General features: G+C 35.6%; 1 protein-coding gene across 4 annotated transcripts in view; it reads right to left on the bottom strand.

Moving 5' to 3' along the window:
- The window catches only part of gulp1a (GULP PTB domain containing engulfment adaptor 1a), a 64150-nt gene extending 51441 nt beyond the window's left edge, over window positions 1-12709 (bottom strand). For 2 of the 4 annotated variants that reach the window (XM_051118307.1, XM_051118314.1), the window contains exon 1: window positions 12546-12708. The gene's annotated coding sequence lies outside the window, so the exon portion shown is untranslated. Of the gene's footprint in view, window positions 1-12443; window positions 12524-12545 lie in introns of those variants that run through there. The other 2 variants (XM_051118313.1, XM_051118312.1) reach the window with 2 other exon arrangements.
- Between the last annotated feature and the right edge of the window lie 5823 nt (window positions 12710-18532).

Genomic DNA, 18532 nt, shown 5'->3' with positions numbered 1-18532 from the left:
AAAAAACAAAAAAAATGTAGATGCAGTCCATTACATTTGAGCTACAGTACATGTGGACAAAACTGAAGTACTGTCATTGTTTTGCTGCTAATCTTGCCTCCAGTGCTGAAGACAGAATCAATCGAAATGACAAACTGGATCAGCTTGATTTGTGACTCAATGACTCATTTATCTGGTCTCAGCAGTTCTCAAGTTAACAGCTCACTGAAGGAGAAAATTATCAATGAATAACGCCTTAAATTGCAGTCTGTTCCCCATACAATCAAACCCACCTCAAGTTCATTGGAAAAAAAAAAAATGTACCTGTGCCGACAATTATGTTGATTCTTGCAAGTTTCGTGACACATTCAAAGTGAAATGTCCACTGAGTTGTCTTAAAGGGGTCATGAACTGCCTTTTTTATCATCTTGTACTGTTCTCTGAGGTCAACTTATAATGTTATCAAGATTTTTACCTCAAAATACATCATAATTTAGAAGTAAGTTTCTGTCCTGTTTTGACCCCCTTCATCGAAACGTTTGAATAGACTCAGAAGTAAAAGCCCATTATGATTGGCTAACAGCTGTGTATGTTTGACAGCCTACATCATTCACAGATGGACGCTGCTGTGATTTAGGTTAAAAATGCATAAATATTCAGTACATATCAAACGATCTGTAATAAGAGACAATGAAATAGTGACTACCTAATAACAGTTACTCACACTTGTGTTGTGCAACATCAGTGTTGGATCTAATATAGTCGGCACAGCATTGTCGTTTAGATTCAATCTTACTGAAAAACCTTTGTCAAATTGCACCTTGTTTGTAAACCAATCTGCGGTAAATTGACATGAACAAAGGACAGAGTTCTTACTGACGCAGTCTGGAACTTCATTAAAATTAAAGTTCATCCACTGTTTCCTAATACTGGGATCAGATGGAAGGCAATGCAAAGAATATTTTTGCAAAACCTGGCACTGAACAACAACATCTTGACTTGGGAGCCATCTTTACCATATAGTTTCTGCGTAGACAAGCGTTCGCCTCTTGTTATGTACCTAGGCTACTAACGTGCAAATCTTTTATTGTGATGCGTTTCACAAGACTCCTAGTTGTGCAAGGAACTGTGCGAAAACAAGGTGTTGCTGTTTTACCGCCATTCCCATTTCAGCTGAAAAGTTTGGTGAATTGTTTTACAGAAATGTAGGTAGAGGTATGTTTTTCCAATGCTGCAAAAAGCCACTATACTTTAGAAGTTTTTGCATTGCAATATAGCACCCAAGTTGTATGAACTACTTTTATGGTGTTTTTTTTTCCCCCAAGGTAACTATGACTATCATTGTATGAAAAAGAGCAGTGTGAAGACATCAAAATTCTCCTTTCATGTTCAACTGAAAATACCTTTTTCATTTAAGGCTTTATACAACACAAGGGTGAGTAAACAATGATAGAACTTTTATATCTAGGGTCCTTTAAGGTATTTATTCTATTATATATACACTATTTTTGTTCATTCCTTCACTCTAACCTGGCACTCCAGGTGCTGGCTTAGGTAAAGAATACCTAAAGCACTGGATGAAACACTTGCTGACTGGCATACACTAAGTCTAAGCCATACCTGTCACAGAAAAATAGTGTCCTGTGGGAGAGGTATTCAATAATCCATCACCTGGGGTCATACATTCTCCTCACACACCAGTTCGCCCTTTTTCTTTTCTCACGCGAGTCGCTCCAGCATCTTACACTTCCCATGTCGCACAAGCTTGCACAATTCATACATCCCTTGCATATTATATTTCAGAGAATTCATTTCTTCTCCCTTCAACTTGACCTTAATCAACTCCGCACTAAAACAGTGCACCTGCTCATGCGAAAGACTCAATTTAAAAGGGCATTTTCAAAAACGTAAATTAGGAACTACGTGGCAACAAGTGTGCATATCACCAGTGTGAGCCATTTCAAAACAACAGAACTGCAAGCGCAATTTAGTTTGCAAATAACTCAGCGGTGCTTTTATAGAACCTGGCCTTTTATTGCAAAAGCGTGACATTAGACATGATAATGGCTTCACTGGTTTGGGAAATTACGTGGCACCGAACAGGCACTCAGATGAAATCAGAGTGGCATGTGAATTATCTACAGTCAGGTTAAGAGTGGGGAAAAATGACTAGAAATCGCATGTTCAGCACAGGGTTGCTAATACTGTGATTTGTGACATTTTAAGAAGCTTTGACAAGCACTTGCTTTATGCAGAATGTGTCTGGATACAGTTTGTTTCCTTGCCACTGTCGCCTCTGGCTTGCAACTTGATTGCACAGATACTATTTGAATTGAAGGCTGGACAATGACATCACTGAATCGATGAATTGTTTTTAACTGAAAATTGAGTGTTTACTGTTATCCTTTTGCATTATTACACACTATTTTTCCTATTTAAAGGAGAAGTCCACTTCCAGAAAAAAAAAAAAAAAAAAAAAAAAAAAAAAAAAAAGTACAGATAACGTACTCAACCCCCTTGTCATCCAAAATGTTCATGGCTTTCTTTCTTCTGTCATAATTTGTTTTGTTTTGTTTTTTTTTGAGGAAAACATTTCAGCATTTTTCTCCATATAATGGACTTCTATGGTGGCCCGAGTTTGAACTTCCAAAATGCAGTTTAAATGCGGCTTCAAATTATCCCAAATCCAGTTGTAAACGATCCCAGCCGAGAAAAAATCCAATCGGTTATTTTCAGCCGATCGGTTATTTTCATAGACTGTAAAAAATATGGACATAGTGTCTTTGATGTCACCCGTAGGTTTCTGAAGAGCATTTTTGAAGCTCTTAGTGGTTGGGAGTCGGCCGTCGCCATCTTGGAATCGCGTCACTGCACATCACTCCCGGATAATGGAAAATGGGCAAAGAGGCGGGACGAGGGTGGAGCTGGTTGCCAAAACCATGCCTAACTAGCGCGACGGTGGTGACAGCAGTGGCAATCCACCTGTCGCTCAAGTGGCCACGCCCTAAATTATGCAGAACTTTAAGGCTTAATATAATTTAAAAGGATAAGTTACAAAAAAAATTCACCCCCCTCACAGTTGACATGAAGGGCAAAATTAGCTATATAGACCAAAACCACTTTTTGTACCAGCCTGTAAACATTTTTTTCTGCTGTAAAGTTGGGCATTTTAACATGGGGAGTCTATGGGATTGACTCCCTTGTCCAGTGGCCAGTCGATGAACTGCAGTTTAAGTCACTTCTGTGTTGGTTTCAATAGCGAGAGCGGGAGGTTGCCGCTTGGTTATTTTCATAAAAATAATACAATTTATATATACTTTTTAATGTAAAACACTCATCTTGTCTTGCTCTGCCTGAACTCTGTTTTTTTCCCGGTTCATGACAGTTAGGGTATGTCGAAAACCTCCTATCTCATGTTCTCCCTCAACTTCAAAATCATCCTATATCGCCGTTTTACCTTTTTTGTTAAGGGTGTTTGATCTTCTTTGCAAAGACTGGGTCGGTACATCTGCAGCGATGTAGGATGATTTTGCAAAACAAGACGAGCGTTTGAGATTAAAAAGAATTTAAATTGTATTTTTTAAATGAAAATAACAGATCGTTTCGCTAGATAAGACCCTTCTTCCTCGGCTGGGATCGGATACAACCACATTTGGGATCGTTTGAAGCCGCATTTAAACTGCATTTTGGAAGTTCACACTCGGGGCACCATAGCAGTCCATTATATGGAGAAAAATTTTAAAAATCCTTGAAAAACAATTTCTTTACGACTGAAGAAAGAAAGACATGAACATCTTGGATGATGATGGGGTGAGTACACTATATGTGAATCTTTGTTTTGGAAGTGGACTTCTCCTTTAATACTGAAAAGCTGCTTTGACACAATCTGTATTGTTAAAAGCGCTATATAAATAAAGGTGACTTGACTACAGTAAAAGATCCTGCATCAAGTAGCCCAGACTTCAGAGTATGCCTTGAAATAAACACAATCAATAAAGAGCATAAACATCGGATGGACTAAGCTGTCCAGCAGCACAACAACTGCTTCTTTAGGCACACCGATCATCTCTTTATCGTATTAGGAAAGGGAAAGTAAATTGCTTTGTGTTGACATCAAGACTGGGCATCAACAACTGCATAAAATCAGGGCAAATCCCATTCCAGCACAATTGTCAATGGAGACAAGCCTTGTAATGAAGAAAAATAAATCTCTTCGTGTTTCATGAGAATGATTTTTATGGGTCTAGCTGGGGAAGAACTTGGCACATAATGATTAGGGCACCTACATAAATAACTTCAAATCAAGTTATATAGGCCTAGCAGAATACTTAAGATACAAACTGTTTGTTCTTTTTCAACAAGCTGTCTTCAGTCTTCTAGCGAATCGTAACGATTCACAAATTTCTAAAATCGATTTTCTAGTTAACATAATATTAATAATAATAGCATTACGTTTTCGGAATAAAACAGCAACAGCAATGGAGAAGGAAAAACAAATACATCCTGCCCCATTTTCAGCGAGGGCAAAAAAAATATATATATATATTAATTATTGATCTTTCATTATTATGGGAAGTAGGGGTGTGCCCAACGGCACAGAAAACAGCCGCTTGCTAGCGGAGCCTGTTACATTAGAGTACATAATATAAATTTCACTTACCACATAAACAGAGTAAGGAGAGAGATTGATATGATGTCGAATGATTTGCAGATCCTGAGCCCCACTGATAAACATCTAATCTTGTAAAATATGTGGTAAGTATGTCTACTTCCACTCTGTGTGATCACGAATCTCGAAAGTGAAAGTAAAACACAAGCGCACAATTTAAAAGCGGTTTTAATGCCCCACATATTAATAACGGCTCCCTGATGCCTGCAATTTGTATACAGGATATTTACCAAACGATATAACTGTGAGAGAAAGCACTGCAATATATTTTTCCCTCCCATCTTGTATTTAGGGGTTTCGTAGTACGTAATTTCCTTTCCGAACACGGTATGATTGGATTCAGTCACATCCCTAATGGGAAGTGTAAACTATTTTTGATGTATTAAGAAGTTCATAGTTAATAGAAAACACTGATTTCTTGAGTAAGGACTACCCATACTATGGACTGGTATGGACTTTGTATTAAAGGGGTCATTGGATGCAAAGTTCACTTTTACATGTTGTTTGAATATTAATGTGTGTTGGCAGTGTATGTACAAATCTACCCTAAAACGATAAAAATCCATGCAGTGTTTTTTAATTTATCTGTAAAAATAATATCCCCTTTTTCAAATCGAGCCATTCTCAGATGCCTGTCGGTGTGACGTCGGTGTGGCCGCTCCCACGATGCCTCAGATCAGCTGTAACAGTCATTGTTTTGATCCCGGAGCAGGGATGTAAGTTAGACAAAAATATCTCCAATTGAGCGATTGAGGTGTTGTGTTGCTGGATGTAATAATGAACATAGTGGTCGTCATTTACTCCTGACATCTGAGCAGCTGAAGATGCAGTGGATTGCATTTGTTTGTGAAGGAAATGCACCTCCCGATCTACATAAATGCGTCTATGTTCGCGCAAATCATTCGTGATCCAGCTTCACTTACAGCAGAAGAACAGGTTTTTTATGAATCTCTGCAATCACCTTTCCTAATAAAGGCTAGTTAGCAAGTTTTGCGGCTAAATGTGCTAAATGCGGCTAAAGTAAACAATCTCTCAAGGCAGCACGTCACTCCACAGCGAGTAGAGAGGCGCAGGACGAGCAGAGCTCATTTTCATTTAAAGAAACAGTCCTTCAGAATGGGATGTTTTTTGCAGAGCTCATTTTGACGAGGTAAAAAGGGTGTTGTTTTACACAACCACTGAGAATTTTTAACCAAAGTATACAGGCGCATCTCAATAAATTAGAATGTTGTGGAAAAGTTCATTTATTTCAGTAATTAAACTCAAATTGTGAAACTTGTGTATTAAATAAATTCAATGCACACAGAAGTAGTTTAAGTCTTTGGCTCTTTTGATTGTGATGATTTTGGCTCACATTTAACAAAAACACACCAATTCACTATCTCAACAAATTAGAATATGGTGACATGCCAATCAGCTAATCAACTTAAAACACCTGCAAAGGTTTCCTGAGCCTTCAAAATGGTCTCTCAGTTTGGTTCACTAGGCTACACAATCATGAGGAAGACTGCTGATCTGACAGTTGTCCAGAAGACAATCATTGACACCCTTCACCCCTCACAAACATTCACTGCCAAAGAAGCTGGCTGTTCACAGAGTGCTGTATCCAAGCATGTTAACAGAAAGTTGAGTGGAAGGAAAACGTGTGGAAGAAAAAGATGCAGAACCAACAGAAAGAACCGCAGCCTTGAGAGGCTTGTCAAGCAAAATCGATTCAAGAATTTGGGTGAACTTCACAAGGAATGGACTGAGGCTGGGGTCAAGGCATCAAGAGCCACCACATACAGACGTGTCAAGGAATTTTGGCTACAGTTGTTGTACAACATCAGAGGCATCTTACCTGGGCTAAGCAGAAGAAGAAATGGACTGCTGCCCGGGAGTCCAAAGTCCTGTTTTCAGATGAGAGCAAGTTTTGTATTTCATTTGGAAACCAAGGTCCTAGAGTCTGGAGGAAGGGTGGATAAGCTCATAGCCCAAGTTGCTTGAAGTCCAGTGTTAAGTTTTCACAGTCTGTGATGATTTGGGGTGCAATGTCATCTGTTGATGTTGGTCCACTGTGTTTTTTGAAAACCAAAGTCACTGCACCCGTTTACCAAGAAATTTTAGAGCACTTCATGCTTCCTTCTGCTGACCAACTTTTTAAAGATGCTGATTTCATTTTCCAGCAGGATTTGGCACCTGCTCACACTGCCAAAAGCACCAAAAGTTGGTTAAATGACCATGGTGTTGGTGAGCTTGACTGGACTCACCAGACCTGAACCCTCATAGAGAATCTATAGGGCATTGTCAAGAGGAAAATGAGGGAAAAAAAGAGACCAAAAAATGCAGATGAGCTGAAGGCCACTGTCAAAGAAACCTGGGCTTCCACACAGACTGATCACCTTCATGCCACGCCGAATTGAGGCAGTAATTAAAGCAAAAGGAGCCCCTACCAAGTATTGAGTACATATACAGTAAATGAACATACTTTCCAGAAGGCCAACAACTCGCTAAAAATGTTTTTTATTGGTCTTATGAAGTATTCTAATTTGTTGAGATAGTGAATTGGTGGGTTTTTGTTAAATGTGAGCCAATATCATCACAATTAAAAGAACCAAAGACTTAAACTACTTCAGTCTGTGTGCACTGAACTTATTTAATACACAAGTTTCACAATTTGAGTTGAATTACTGAAATAAATGAACTTTTCACAGCACTTTAATTTACTGAGATGCACCTGTATTATAGACTTTTCATTAAGACCCTAAAGAATCATATCAACTTGGGTATCCGATGACCCCTTTAAAATACTGATGTCCAGTGTGCAGAAAAAAAAAGATGAAAAATTGAGAATCATGATTAAAAATCGTAAAATCATGAATCAAGTTTTAATCGAATCATGACCCCAAGAATCGATCTAAATCAAACTGTACCGATTCCAACCCCTAAATAATAACTCTAAAAAACAGACAGAGAGAGAAATAAAGAGCAGGGACATTATACACTTTTTAAAACACATCTTTAAAGCAAGATAAATTCACTTGAGAGTCATAAGAAAACTGCATAAAAACAGATGATACATTTTGTTGTAAAGTTTCATTAAAATTCAAGCATAAATCTGTGAAACTAACAGTTTAGAGAGGCAAGTAATTTGTTGCTGGCAAAATAGCTAATTACTTCGATAAGAATCTTGTATCAAGATAAATTTGATGGAAAACAAAACAAAAATGCTAATTAAGAAAATGACTTTTGAGGTACAAGAACTTTTCATTCACAGCTATAAGGTCATTGTCAAATTGCTGGTGAATTGCTTTGGAAAAAGTCAGCAAACATGTCACTTGCCATTTCAAGTGGAAAGTGAAAGGGAGAGAGGTTTCCAAACTAATTTGCAAACTAATAGAAAATAAACTTTTAATTCACAAAAACTCCACATGAATGACATGGAGAAATGCATGGCTCTCTTATTTATATCTTAGAAGTGTATCATCAAACTTTAGTTTAATTTAAAAGTCAGTGTAGACACAGTATTTCAAGACACAATAATGGGCTGCAGAATAAACTGGCCCATGAAGTCAGCAATCTTAAAGATGTATAAATCCTGAAATTCCAAATAGTGGCTGTGCCTAGAAGCAACCAATGTAATAAGATTTATCTCCCATGAGCGATGTCTTATGCCCTCCCAAAGTTATGCTTTAGAGTCAGAAGTACAACCAAGTGCTGGGGGGCATGAACTTTAAACCTCCTCCACAGTCATTTGGTAAAAGCCACAACAATAAGAATAGATTAGAACACTCCAGTGACCATAACGTGCACCTGAGTATAAATATATCCAATATTTCCTCAGGGGAGCATTTTCTCTGAGGTCAAAAAAGGTAACAACTTCATTAAGATATGACAGATTTATAGGGGGAAAAAATGCTGGGTAAGCAAATGTTTGTCACTGGGCATGAGAAATGCCATGAAAGGCTAAAAGGTCTGTTAAAAACCAAAAGAAAAATCACCACCAGCATTAGTGGGAAATCTAAATTAAATAATTAACTCAAAATAAAAATTATCATAAATTCCTTTCTTCCATAGAGCACAAAAGGTAAATTTATCTTGGTTGCTCTTTCCTACGATCAACCTCCGAAACAATGAAAAGCACCATAAAAGTACAGTGGTCTGCACAACTGCAATGTTCCAAGAGTTTCAAAGTCTTTTAAAGGTGAAAACAGGTAGTCCCATTCCAAATGCATGCTTCTGAGCCAATGTTACAATTATAATTAAAAATAATAAAAAAAAAAAAAAAAATAATAATAATAATAATAATAATAATAATAATAATAATACAGAAAAAAAAACAAATCTAAAATGACACAAAACACTTTTTTAAGTTTCAAGCTAATTAGTATTATTTCAATCAATCATGCTAAATTGCACTTCTAAGTTCTAATGGTTTTCATCTAATCAGGACTTTTAAGTTGTTGGGAAAAAAATGATGAAGTAAAAAATTCATGCCGTTCATGACAGAGCCATTATATTCAGACAATTCACTGCCTGTACCAGTAATGAGGTCACTGGATGTTTGCCTCATCCTTTTCTATGTATGCCCTCATTTGCAATTTGGTGCTTTCAAAAATACATCTGGCAGATGAAAGATCTCTGTTTTTTTTTCACATTTAGTGATGCCAAAAACTGGAACTGATTGTACTGTTAAAACTGCTCTTTAACAAGAAGTTCTCTGTACATGAGCACATAGAGGAAAAAAAAAAAGTTTAAATTGAGAAATCAAGAATAGAGTCATGCCATGAATAGCAGTGAGCATTAAAAAGCTAGATACTCTTTATTCAAGCATGATATTTATTCTAAAAGAACGGCAGAATGGTAGAGCCGAACACCCCTGAAATAATCAATTTGTAATGCAATTACAGTTATGCATTGTAAGATATGCTAGGCCTATTAACAGATTGTTAATTAGATTTTTTTTCTTTCTTCAAGGTTTCTAAAGGACTAATGTACGCCAAAGAATGCTCATCTAATATATGTGTATGTGGATTTACTTAGCTATACTTTGGGGACACATTTGTCCTTAGAAGTGAGCTCAATCTGACAAACTCTTCCTTGGGGATATTCAGGGACGTCCTCAATTGGAAAAATTATTCATGCATAAATAATATATATATATTTTTTTGCAAACGTTTCCATTTAGGGGTCAAGGTTAGTCAGTAGTATTTATAATTAGCTTTATATAAAAACAATGCAAGTCTAAGACTTGTCCTCATTTAGATAAGCTAAGTTAACGTGCGTGAATCTTCAATTCTTCAGAGCTATGAAACTTGAAGATCAGCAAATCATTGAAAATGAATAGTTTGCACACTTCCAAGTTCTGAGGACATTTTAAAAACAGTATTTTCAAACATTTAAAAAAAAAAAAAAAACTCCCCACTTCTTTTATAAATTGTATATCAAAAGGAAAACCATCTCTCTTGAATAATGAACTACACTGGGCAATGGGCATTTGTAATTAAAGAGCTTTGGAGTCTCATGTTTGACAAAAACAACATGTCTTTAGAGCAGTAATCAATTCAATGCAATCTATTAAAAAAAAAGACAACATGCTTTAAACTGAAAAGAAACATGTCATTACGCATAAAAGCAGGACAGCAGAACTTGCAAAGTCTCTGGATACAGTATATAATTTCCATCACACTAACAAAGTCCTACATACAGTAGCACACATATAAACACAAACCTAGAAAGAAACAGAGAACTGTGAACATCAAAATGTTCCTTTTGGTGTGATAATTTTTTTCCACTGTTCAAAGGAATAAATTCAAGGAAAATAAAAACTAGCCTTCATTTACCCCTTTCAGCTACAAAAAAAAGTTCATACCGCTATAATAAGACAAAAAATATAAATAAAAAAGTACTCATATTCAAGGTCTTCTAAAGCTATTTGGTAGCCTAGTGTGAGGAACTGACCAAATACAAGTTGCTATTCACTGCAAATCCTTCCCTCTGTTCCTAAACATCAAGCCATTTCACAGGGGAAAGCATTTGCCATCTAAAAATACATACAGCACCATTAAAAAAAAAGTTACAATTATGTTTTTAGCAACACTTTAAATTCGGATAAGTTCTCACTTTATTCCAAATTTTAAAGTGCCAATTATTTTTGATCACTGTGAAGCAATTTTGCTTGAACATGGAAAACAAATAACATCTCTGAGGGACATTAATTAAGATCTTTGAAGGTCATGACTTGAAAAAGCACAATTTTTATTTTGTTAAAAGTCATTTTGAGCAAAAATATATTTTAAAAATATATTCTTAATTTTGAGCACTAGTCGAGTATATGTCTTTTCCATTTTCTGTTTACTATCAAAAGGTTTTACATTTTTGTTTGCCATTTTCATAATAAATTTTCATTGCCTATCCAAGGTGCAACAAGAAACTGAATAAAAATATACATAATAGGGAATATAAAGCCTTTAGGAAAAGAAGAAAAAAAAAAAACGTGCAGTAAGCAATGCAGTCATTTTCTTCATTCAGCACACTGGCCGACAGCAAATATTACGAAGTCACGCATTGGCACCTCACGCTGCGCAAATGAATGAATGGACAGAAAACGGATGGCAGGAGGAATTCATTCAAGTCTCTTTACTGGCAGAATATTTGCTATAGCAGAATGGTAGACGTTTTGAAATTCAGTGATCAGTTTGCCTTTCTCAGAAAGGGACTGTAAATCCAGTAAATCTGACTGGCTCACATTGAAGGAAAAGGTATTGTCATGCAGATTACAGCCTGGAAATGGCCTCTAGAGGTATCCATGGACAGACCTCGCAAGTCCTTCCCAGGGGCACTACATGGCCAAAAAGGAGTTTTAACTACTGAAAAAAAAAACTGCAGTAGGATGAAACCCTTATGTAAGATATAGAAAATGCAAAGTAATACAATCATGATTTACCTATGCATAAAATACAGAACATGATATTCAAACAGACAGACAACATCAAAAAAACAACATCATTTGAAGATGACAGATATACAGACAGATAAATAAACAGACATGAAATAAAAGTCAAACAGACTGAAAGGTAGCTAAACAGACACGCAGATTGACAGGAAGATACAGTAGACTGACAAATAAACAGAAAGACAAGTAGACAGTATCTACAGCACCTATCAGATGTGAAACAAACAGCTAGAGACGAATGTAAACAGCTAAGACAGCTAGATAGACAAATTCACAGACACACAGACAGAGAGACAAATAAAAAGACATACAGACTTTTTCAAGTACAGTGAAGACAGGTGAAGTAGAAAGCTGCTAAATATATTTTCCATCACAACAGAGAGAGAGAGAGAAAGAATATTACATGTAACTGTATCCCACTGTATTCAGCTTAAAGGCGGACAGATTTTAAACCAACAATCCATCGCAATATACTGTAACTATAACATCAGTCTGCAAACAAAAAGACTGAGACGCATCAATAATCTGCACTTTTTCTGCAAATTAAAAACCAAAGCAAAGCTTTAGGAGATGCAACCTCTACGTCCAGCACCAAATACCAACTACATCATCATTAAATCCACTTGTCAATTTCAAGATCACAGTACAGAGCCGAAAGATCCCGCCTGCTGGCACTCGTGCATCCATGTAACAGAGGGAACCTGTTCGAGCGCATTCCATCCTTACAAATTCCGTCCATAACATTCCTCTAGGATACAGGTTTAAACAAACCAGTGTTTACATCATGGCTGAAACTACTTCATCTGACGAACAGAATGTAAAAGAAAGTTTTACACCCGTTCTCTACAAGAGCTGACTCACTTTCCAGGACTTCAAGTTTCTTTTCAAAGAGCAGCGACGTAACAAACACAATCCACGTTTCCGAAACGCGTACTTTCCAAAGCAAAAGTACGATCCACTCACCGAAAAACAAGGAATCCTTCGCGCGTCCTGAGCAGAGCAGTGCACGCACACGCTGTCTTCTACACACACTCACTCCCTCATCTTCCCCACATACATACGCGTGAGCGCGCGTACACACACACAGCCCGCTGGAAAGTTTAGTGACGTCACCCACTCAGTTAAATGCCACCGCAGGAGTCTCGCCAACCAGCTGGAGGTTTAAAGGGCCAGAAGAGAGGTGAGGAGTGCTGCTAGGATGCAAACAAACACTCCATGTCCAATTATTCTTACACATTTTAGAAACTGTAGCTTACTTTTTAAATATATATACATAAACACGTTTTAAACTCAAAATGGACATTTTTCAGGTTTCTTGTCTTGTAGGAAGAGCAAACTTTGAAAGAATAAATTGTAAATACTGATTAAAGTTTATTTACATGTTGATCACATCCAATGGAACACGTTGTCTCGATAAATAAATAAATAAAAAACTGCTACTAAGCATCCTAATATAGTTTTTTCAGTAAGTAAAACAATTATGAAATATAAAATTATTAACAAAATAGCAAAAATTTAAAAGCCAATATACAAACATTTTAAACCATTGTTTTGGGCAATAGCATTCTAGCATTTATATTGTTTAAAATACTTTTGTTTTCAGTTAAAATATATTCTAATAATTTAAAACAATATTGAAAACAGTTTTATGGTGTTTTATGACCCAGTTGTTCACCCAGCAGATACATATAGCAAAAATATGATTTCAGAATTCAAAATATGTATTTTTTTTTTTTTAGGTTTTTTTGTTTTGTTTGTTTGTTTGTTTGTTTTTTGTTTGTTTGTTTTTTTTTGTTTTGTTTTGTTTTTTTTGCACATTGAGTTTGTCTTTTCAGTATTTTTAATGTAGTTTTACATTAATTTTTTGTTTTTGTATTTATTTTACCATTATTTCATTAAAATTTAAATACAAAAAAAAATGAATAAAAAAATGAAATTAAATAAAAAAAAATGAATTAAAAAAAATGAAATTAAATAAAAAATGAAATTAAGAAATGCTGCCATCCATTTACATTTATAATTTGACACATTTTTGAGTGAAACACCATATAAAGGAAAAAATAAATATAGGAATGAATTGGATTATAGAAAATTCCAGGACCAAACAATTTATCTGAACATGAAATGAGGCATGATGCAACACACTCAATCTCAAAATAGCCAATAGAAACCGCTCTCTGCATTTACACGCTCCCTCTCACTTATAAAGTGACTCTATTGCCACTGAAACACTGAGAACACATGCCTTGTATTTTCTTGATGCTTCAACAGACTGCTTTTCATGCATTTCCTTGTGACAAAAATATGTTCTAAAAATGTTTTTCTAGCATTCCTATTATGTTTAAAATATTCAGTTTTTACATGTTTAAAAAATGTTTTTATTCTTTTTTATTTCTTGGTTGTTTGAATGCTAAAGACAACGTTAAAGGGGACATTGGATGCAAAACTCATATTTACATGGTGTTTGCATATATGTGCCTTAGCAGTGTGTGGACACAATTACCCTACAATGATAAAAAATCCATTCACTTCTTTTATTTTAATCCCCAAAAAACCTAAACAGTTTCAATTATCAAGCCGTTTTGATTTTCTGAGCAGTATGACATCATATTGCTCAGGCCCCGCCTACAACCACTGACGGACTGTCCTATATTATCATATTTCCACCCTCAGCCCATTGTACACTGTCCACCACACTTCTCGCACTCGAGCAGCTGAAACATTTAATATTTTTTATTATTATTTGCAAAAACACCTTTCTCTTCCACGGAAGAGAGGGGCAGGGTGAGCAGACCTCATTAGCATTTAAAGAGGTCATGCACCGAAACAGGTCACTGTAAACAGAGACGTTTTTGACAAAGTAAAAACAATTACGACCATTGAGGAATTTTACCCAAAGTATGATACAGACATTTTATGACAACCCTTAAGAATCATACCAAATTGTGGAAAATGGGCTTCCGATGTTCGCTTTAAGGGGAATGTTCCGTTGTATTATTTTATGACAATGTTACTTTTGAATGTTCTCTAAACCCTCTTAGATGAATGCCCAACTAAAATGTTTCCCAAAAACGTTCTACAAAAAGTGAATAAAATAATGTTTTTTTGTGCTAACATTTTAAAAACATTCTATGAACGTTACTGGAAAATGTTTGTTCGCAACTTTGAAAGAACCTTGCTAGAATGTTCTAAATTCTGAGAAGGTTGACTGTTGAACATTGAATTCTGAGCCACCATGACCAAGCAAAATGACAAAATATAGTATCGTACAGATTGTGAGTGTTTAAACTCTGATTAACCGAGTATCATAAGGAATGTGCATTAAGAACATAAAGGCTCAGTTTTGTTAACAAAGTGTTTTGAACATGTCTTACATTTTTAAATGCAGCTGTTCATCTTTCTTCCTATTAGTTATCATGTACAACAGTTCTCTAGGAATGTGATGTGAGCAAGTGATCGGCCTACATTTAGTTTATTATCATAGAAAGGCCATCAGTGCTATAAAAAGGCCTGTCATCAACTGTCAATGGAAAACTGATGCGTGGCATACTCAGGTGCATGATGAGGAATCCAGGGAGAATGAGAATAGCAGCCTTAGCATCACAAAAGGAGCTCTCACAAAGAGATCACGCTGATTTTTTTTGAGCACAGTGCCAGCCAAGTGGTGCAGGGACGAAGTGTAAGCAAGGTTTTAGACATTAGTTTTGCCTAGCTATGACCGAACATGAATTCTGGAGCTGTGGATTTAGTACTTTCATTGTAAAATGTACAAGAGAAACACTCTGCTTTAATCACACTGATTACAATATTCAGGGGCAAACCCTGGAAATATAAAGAAAAGAGCACCAGAATGACTTTCATGTAATCACTGTCTTTTCAAGTGAAATTTACATTATTGTTCGTGAAAACTTGAAAATGAATGGGCTTATGATATGAAATGCTACTAAGTGAATAAATAAATTCCAAAGGATTTTCTTAATCAGTTTGAAATTCTTTCTTTTTTTAACTGAGATTTTTGAAGTCCCCAAAGGACAATCAAGATGAAGGGTAAATTGGATGAAAATGCAGCATTTTTTAATCAGAAGGAAGATCTTGTCGGCATACATTACCATTAAGTAAATGGCAAAACCATTTTATGCATTCACTCAAAAAAAAAGTTGAAAATGTTTCTGTTGATGTGGCAATAAACAAAAACAGACTTTGGTAGACACTTTAATCAATGTATTTATAGTTTATGTAAAGTATTTATCAAAAACATGAACTTGGTATTGCAGTGCCATGCTGTTCCAATGCAATAATGGCAAACATAAATTAGAAACTCAAATTGCTTTTTTTTTTCCCCCCTTTCTTTGTGTGTGCGTGTATTTCCTTGTTCTCTCTAATATAGGAGGTATTTCATATAAGGAATGAATTTGAATTTTCCTAATGACAATGACTTCTCTCTGATGTACAGAGATCACATCTAAGAATCTGAATCTGAAAAGGCTGTGAATCCATCTCATTTTACACAACAACCCTTTTAAAGATAATTGACTGTCTCTAATGAAAAAGCTCCTACATAGCTTAGCTATCAGATAGCTGTAAGCCACAAAATCCTTTCCTTCAGAGCAGAAACCCATAGGCCATTAGAAAATCCCAGGAACAAAGGCTTTACTGAGGAAAAAAAATCAAAATGTGCTAAAATTATAGCATTGTGCATGTGTGAATGTGAGGATTTTAATGTAAAGAATGTGTCAGCTAAGAGGCCATTCACAGAGAATGTGTTTTTGCTTTGAAGACGCAGTAGTGAAATGGAAAAAAGCATGGTCTTGAGATTTCTTCTTTTAACATTTCATCTTGAGCACTTCTTTTAACATGAGCGCCACAAACTGGCCCTAAGAATGTTGTTTTGCGGATTTTGGTGTAAAAAAAAAAATGGATAGAATTGCTGAAACTGAAAAAAAATTATTATTCCACTGGAAACTATTTCTCAGGATTTATATGGGTATTGATCTTTTCATGGTACACTATATTATTTCCACTTATTATGGGCTGGTCATGGCATTTAAAATGACGGTGCATTTTATAAGGCTCATTGAACACTATGATTTACATTTATGTCGCACTGGAGCTTAAAGCCACGGTATATAAAGGACTTAAATGTTTAGATTTACTAGGAAATCTACATTTAAATACTAAGAGAACCACTTACAGGCTAGGCCACTTACAGGCTAGCTGTGCATGATTATGCAGTCCAACAATAATAATAATTTTCAGTCTCGCTATATCTTTTCATGAACTCACTGAGGTCTGATGATCACAAATTCAAAAGGACAGGTACTCATAGCAATGCAAACTAAAATGCACATCAAACAATCCCTTGTTTATTAAGTGAATCTATCTCTTTTGATGTATTGTGGGGAGAGTTGTTTGATCAGTCATTAAACATATATCTTTGTGTAATTCTGAATATAGGCAGCAGTTCATTCACACAAAGCAACTAAATTAGTTATCTTTGAACTAATTGTTTTCAATTCTTTGAGTGTAATGGATGAAACAGAAATGAGATTAATACTGATGATTTGAGGAGGATCTAGGAACTGTTTAGTCTCCGCTTTCATGTTAAAGTTTTATGGTAAGTGGTTGCACAAAATAGATTTTCTGCATTTTTCTATTTTGAGTTCAACATACAAATTTTGTAGAGATATCAGCTAAATTGTACACACAATTAAGTAAATCAACCCACATTTAATTATGTTCATTCTGCGTGGAGATGTGACATAAGTTGATGTAAGATTAGACTTTCTTTAACTTCTTACTCTAAGACATGGTAAGAGCTAGAATTTCTGCTTTTATACACTGCAAATTTCAATATAACAATCTAATATGTCAATCTAATATGTTATGACAATTTAATATGAATAAAATAAGAACATAGTTTCCATGATGATGAATTAAAACGCACCATCATTTTACACAAATCAGGAAAAAAGTTTTAAACAGAACCGTAATCAACAATTGTTTTACTTTAATTGAAATAAATCTGTAAATAAATAAATAAATATATAATCAGAAACGGATAACAAATCGGCAATAACAATTTATAAAATATAGCTGCAAGCAGTAATTACTAGGGTTCAAGCACTTAAGGCATTTAAGCATATATGGAAAAACGCATTACATATTTAGCAAGGCTGTACCCACCTAAATCAATGATTAAAAAAGCATTTTTGGTAAATCCAGTTAATATTTTTTAAACTGCCTAATATAACCAGGTGCTGTTTGTTTGCACTGCGCCCATACATTAAAGTACAGCGAGAGCTATAGAGAGCAGAGCAGACGGACCCATGCCCTCACATCACTTTCGTGGTACTTTGATATCATACAACGATTGATCTGCGCAGTGTAAACAGGCAAGACCTGGTTATTTTAGCCAATTTAGAAATATTGTGCTGAACATGACCCCGGGAAGTGGCACGTCTGGTCACCCTACCATAGAAATATGATGTTTTTTACCATTTATGACTGTTACAGCACCAGCTGTGGTCCGATCCACTTAAAACTTTGCATGCTTGTTTAAAATCACCAGTTGCACATGCTCAGCAGGTTTCGGGAAGTTTTGAGTTTTTATTTAGGCTTTATAGGACTTTGGGTATATTTGGAGAGGCCCCTTTTCTAAACAACCCCGTTAAATTTCAACATTTTTGGATAATTACTGGCCTAGAGAGTCCAGAGAATTTTACTGCAGTGTTTTTTGTTTTTTTTTCCGCAAAAGTAGGTTTTTTTTTTTTTGTTTTTTTTTTACATCTTCTCAATCATTTAACAAATGATTTGATTGACAGCAGTGGTTCTAAAGGCAAAGTTGTCTGGAATGAGGAGTTCTAACGAATTATATGAATATTGTCCGTATGCGGGAAAAACTGCGCAACGTACAATCGTTTACCTTGAAAAATGTGATACTGCACCCCAGT

The sequence above is a fragment of the Labeo rohita genome, chromosome 9 (genome assembly GCF_022985175.1).
Source record: "Labeo rohita strain BAU-BD-2019 chromosome 9, IGBB_LRoh.1.0, whole genome shotgun sequence".
NCBI lineage: Eukaryota > Metazoa > Chordata > Actinopteri > Cypriniformes > Cyprinidae > Labeo > Labeo rohita.
This window is presented reverse-complemented; position numbering and strand designations above follow the sequence as displayed.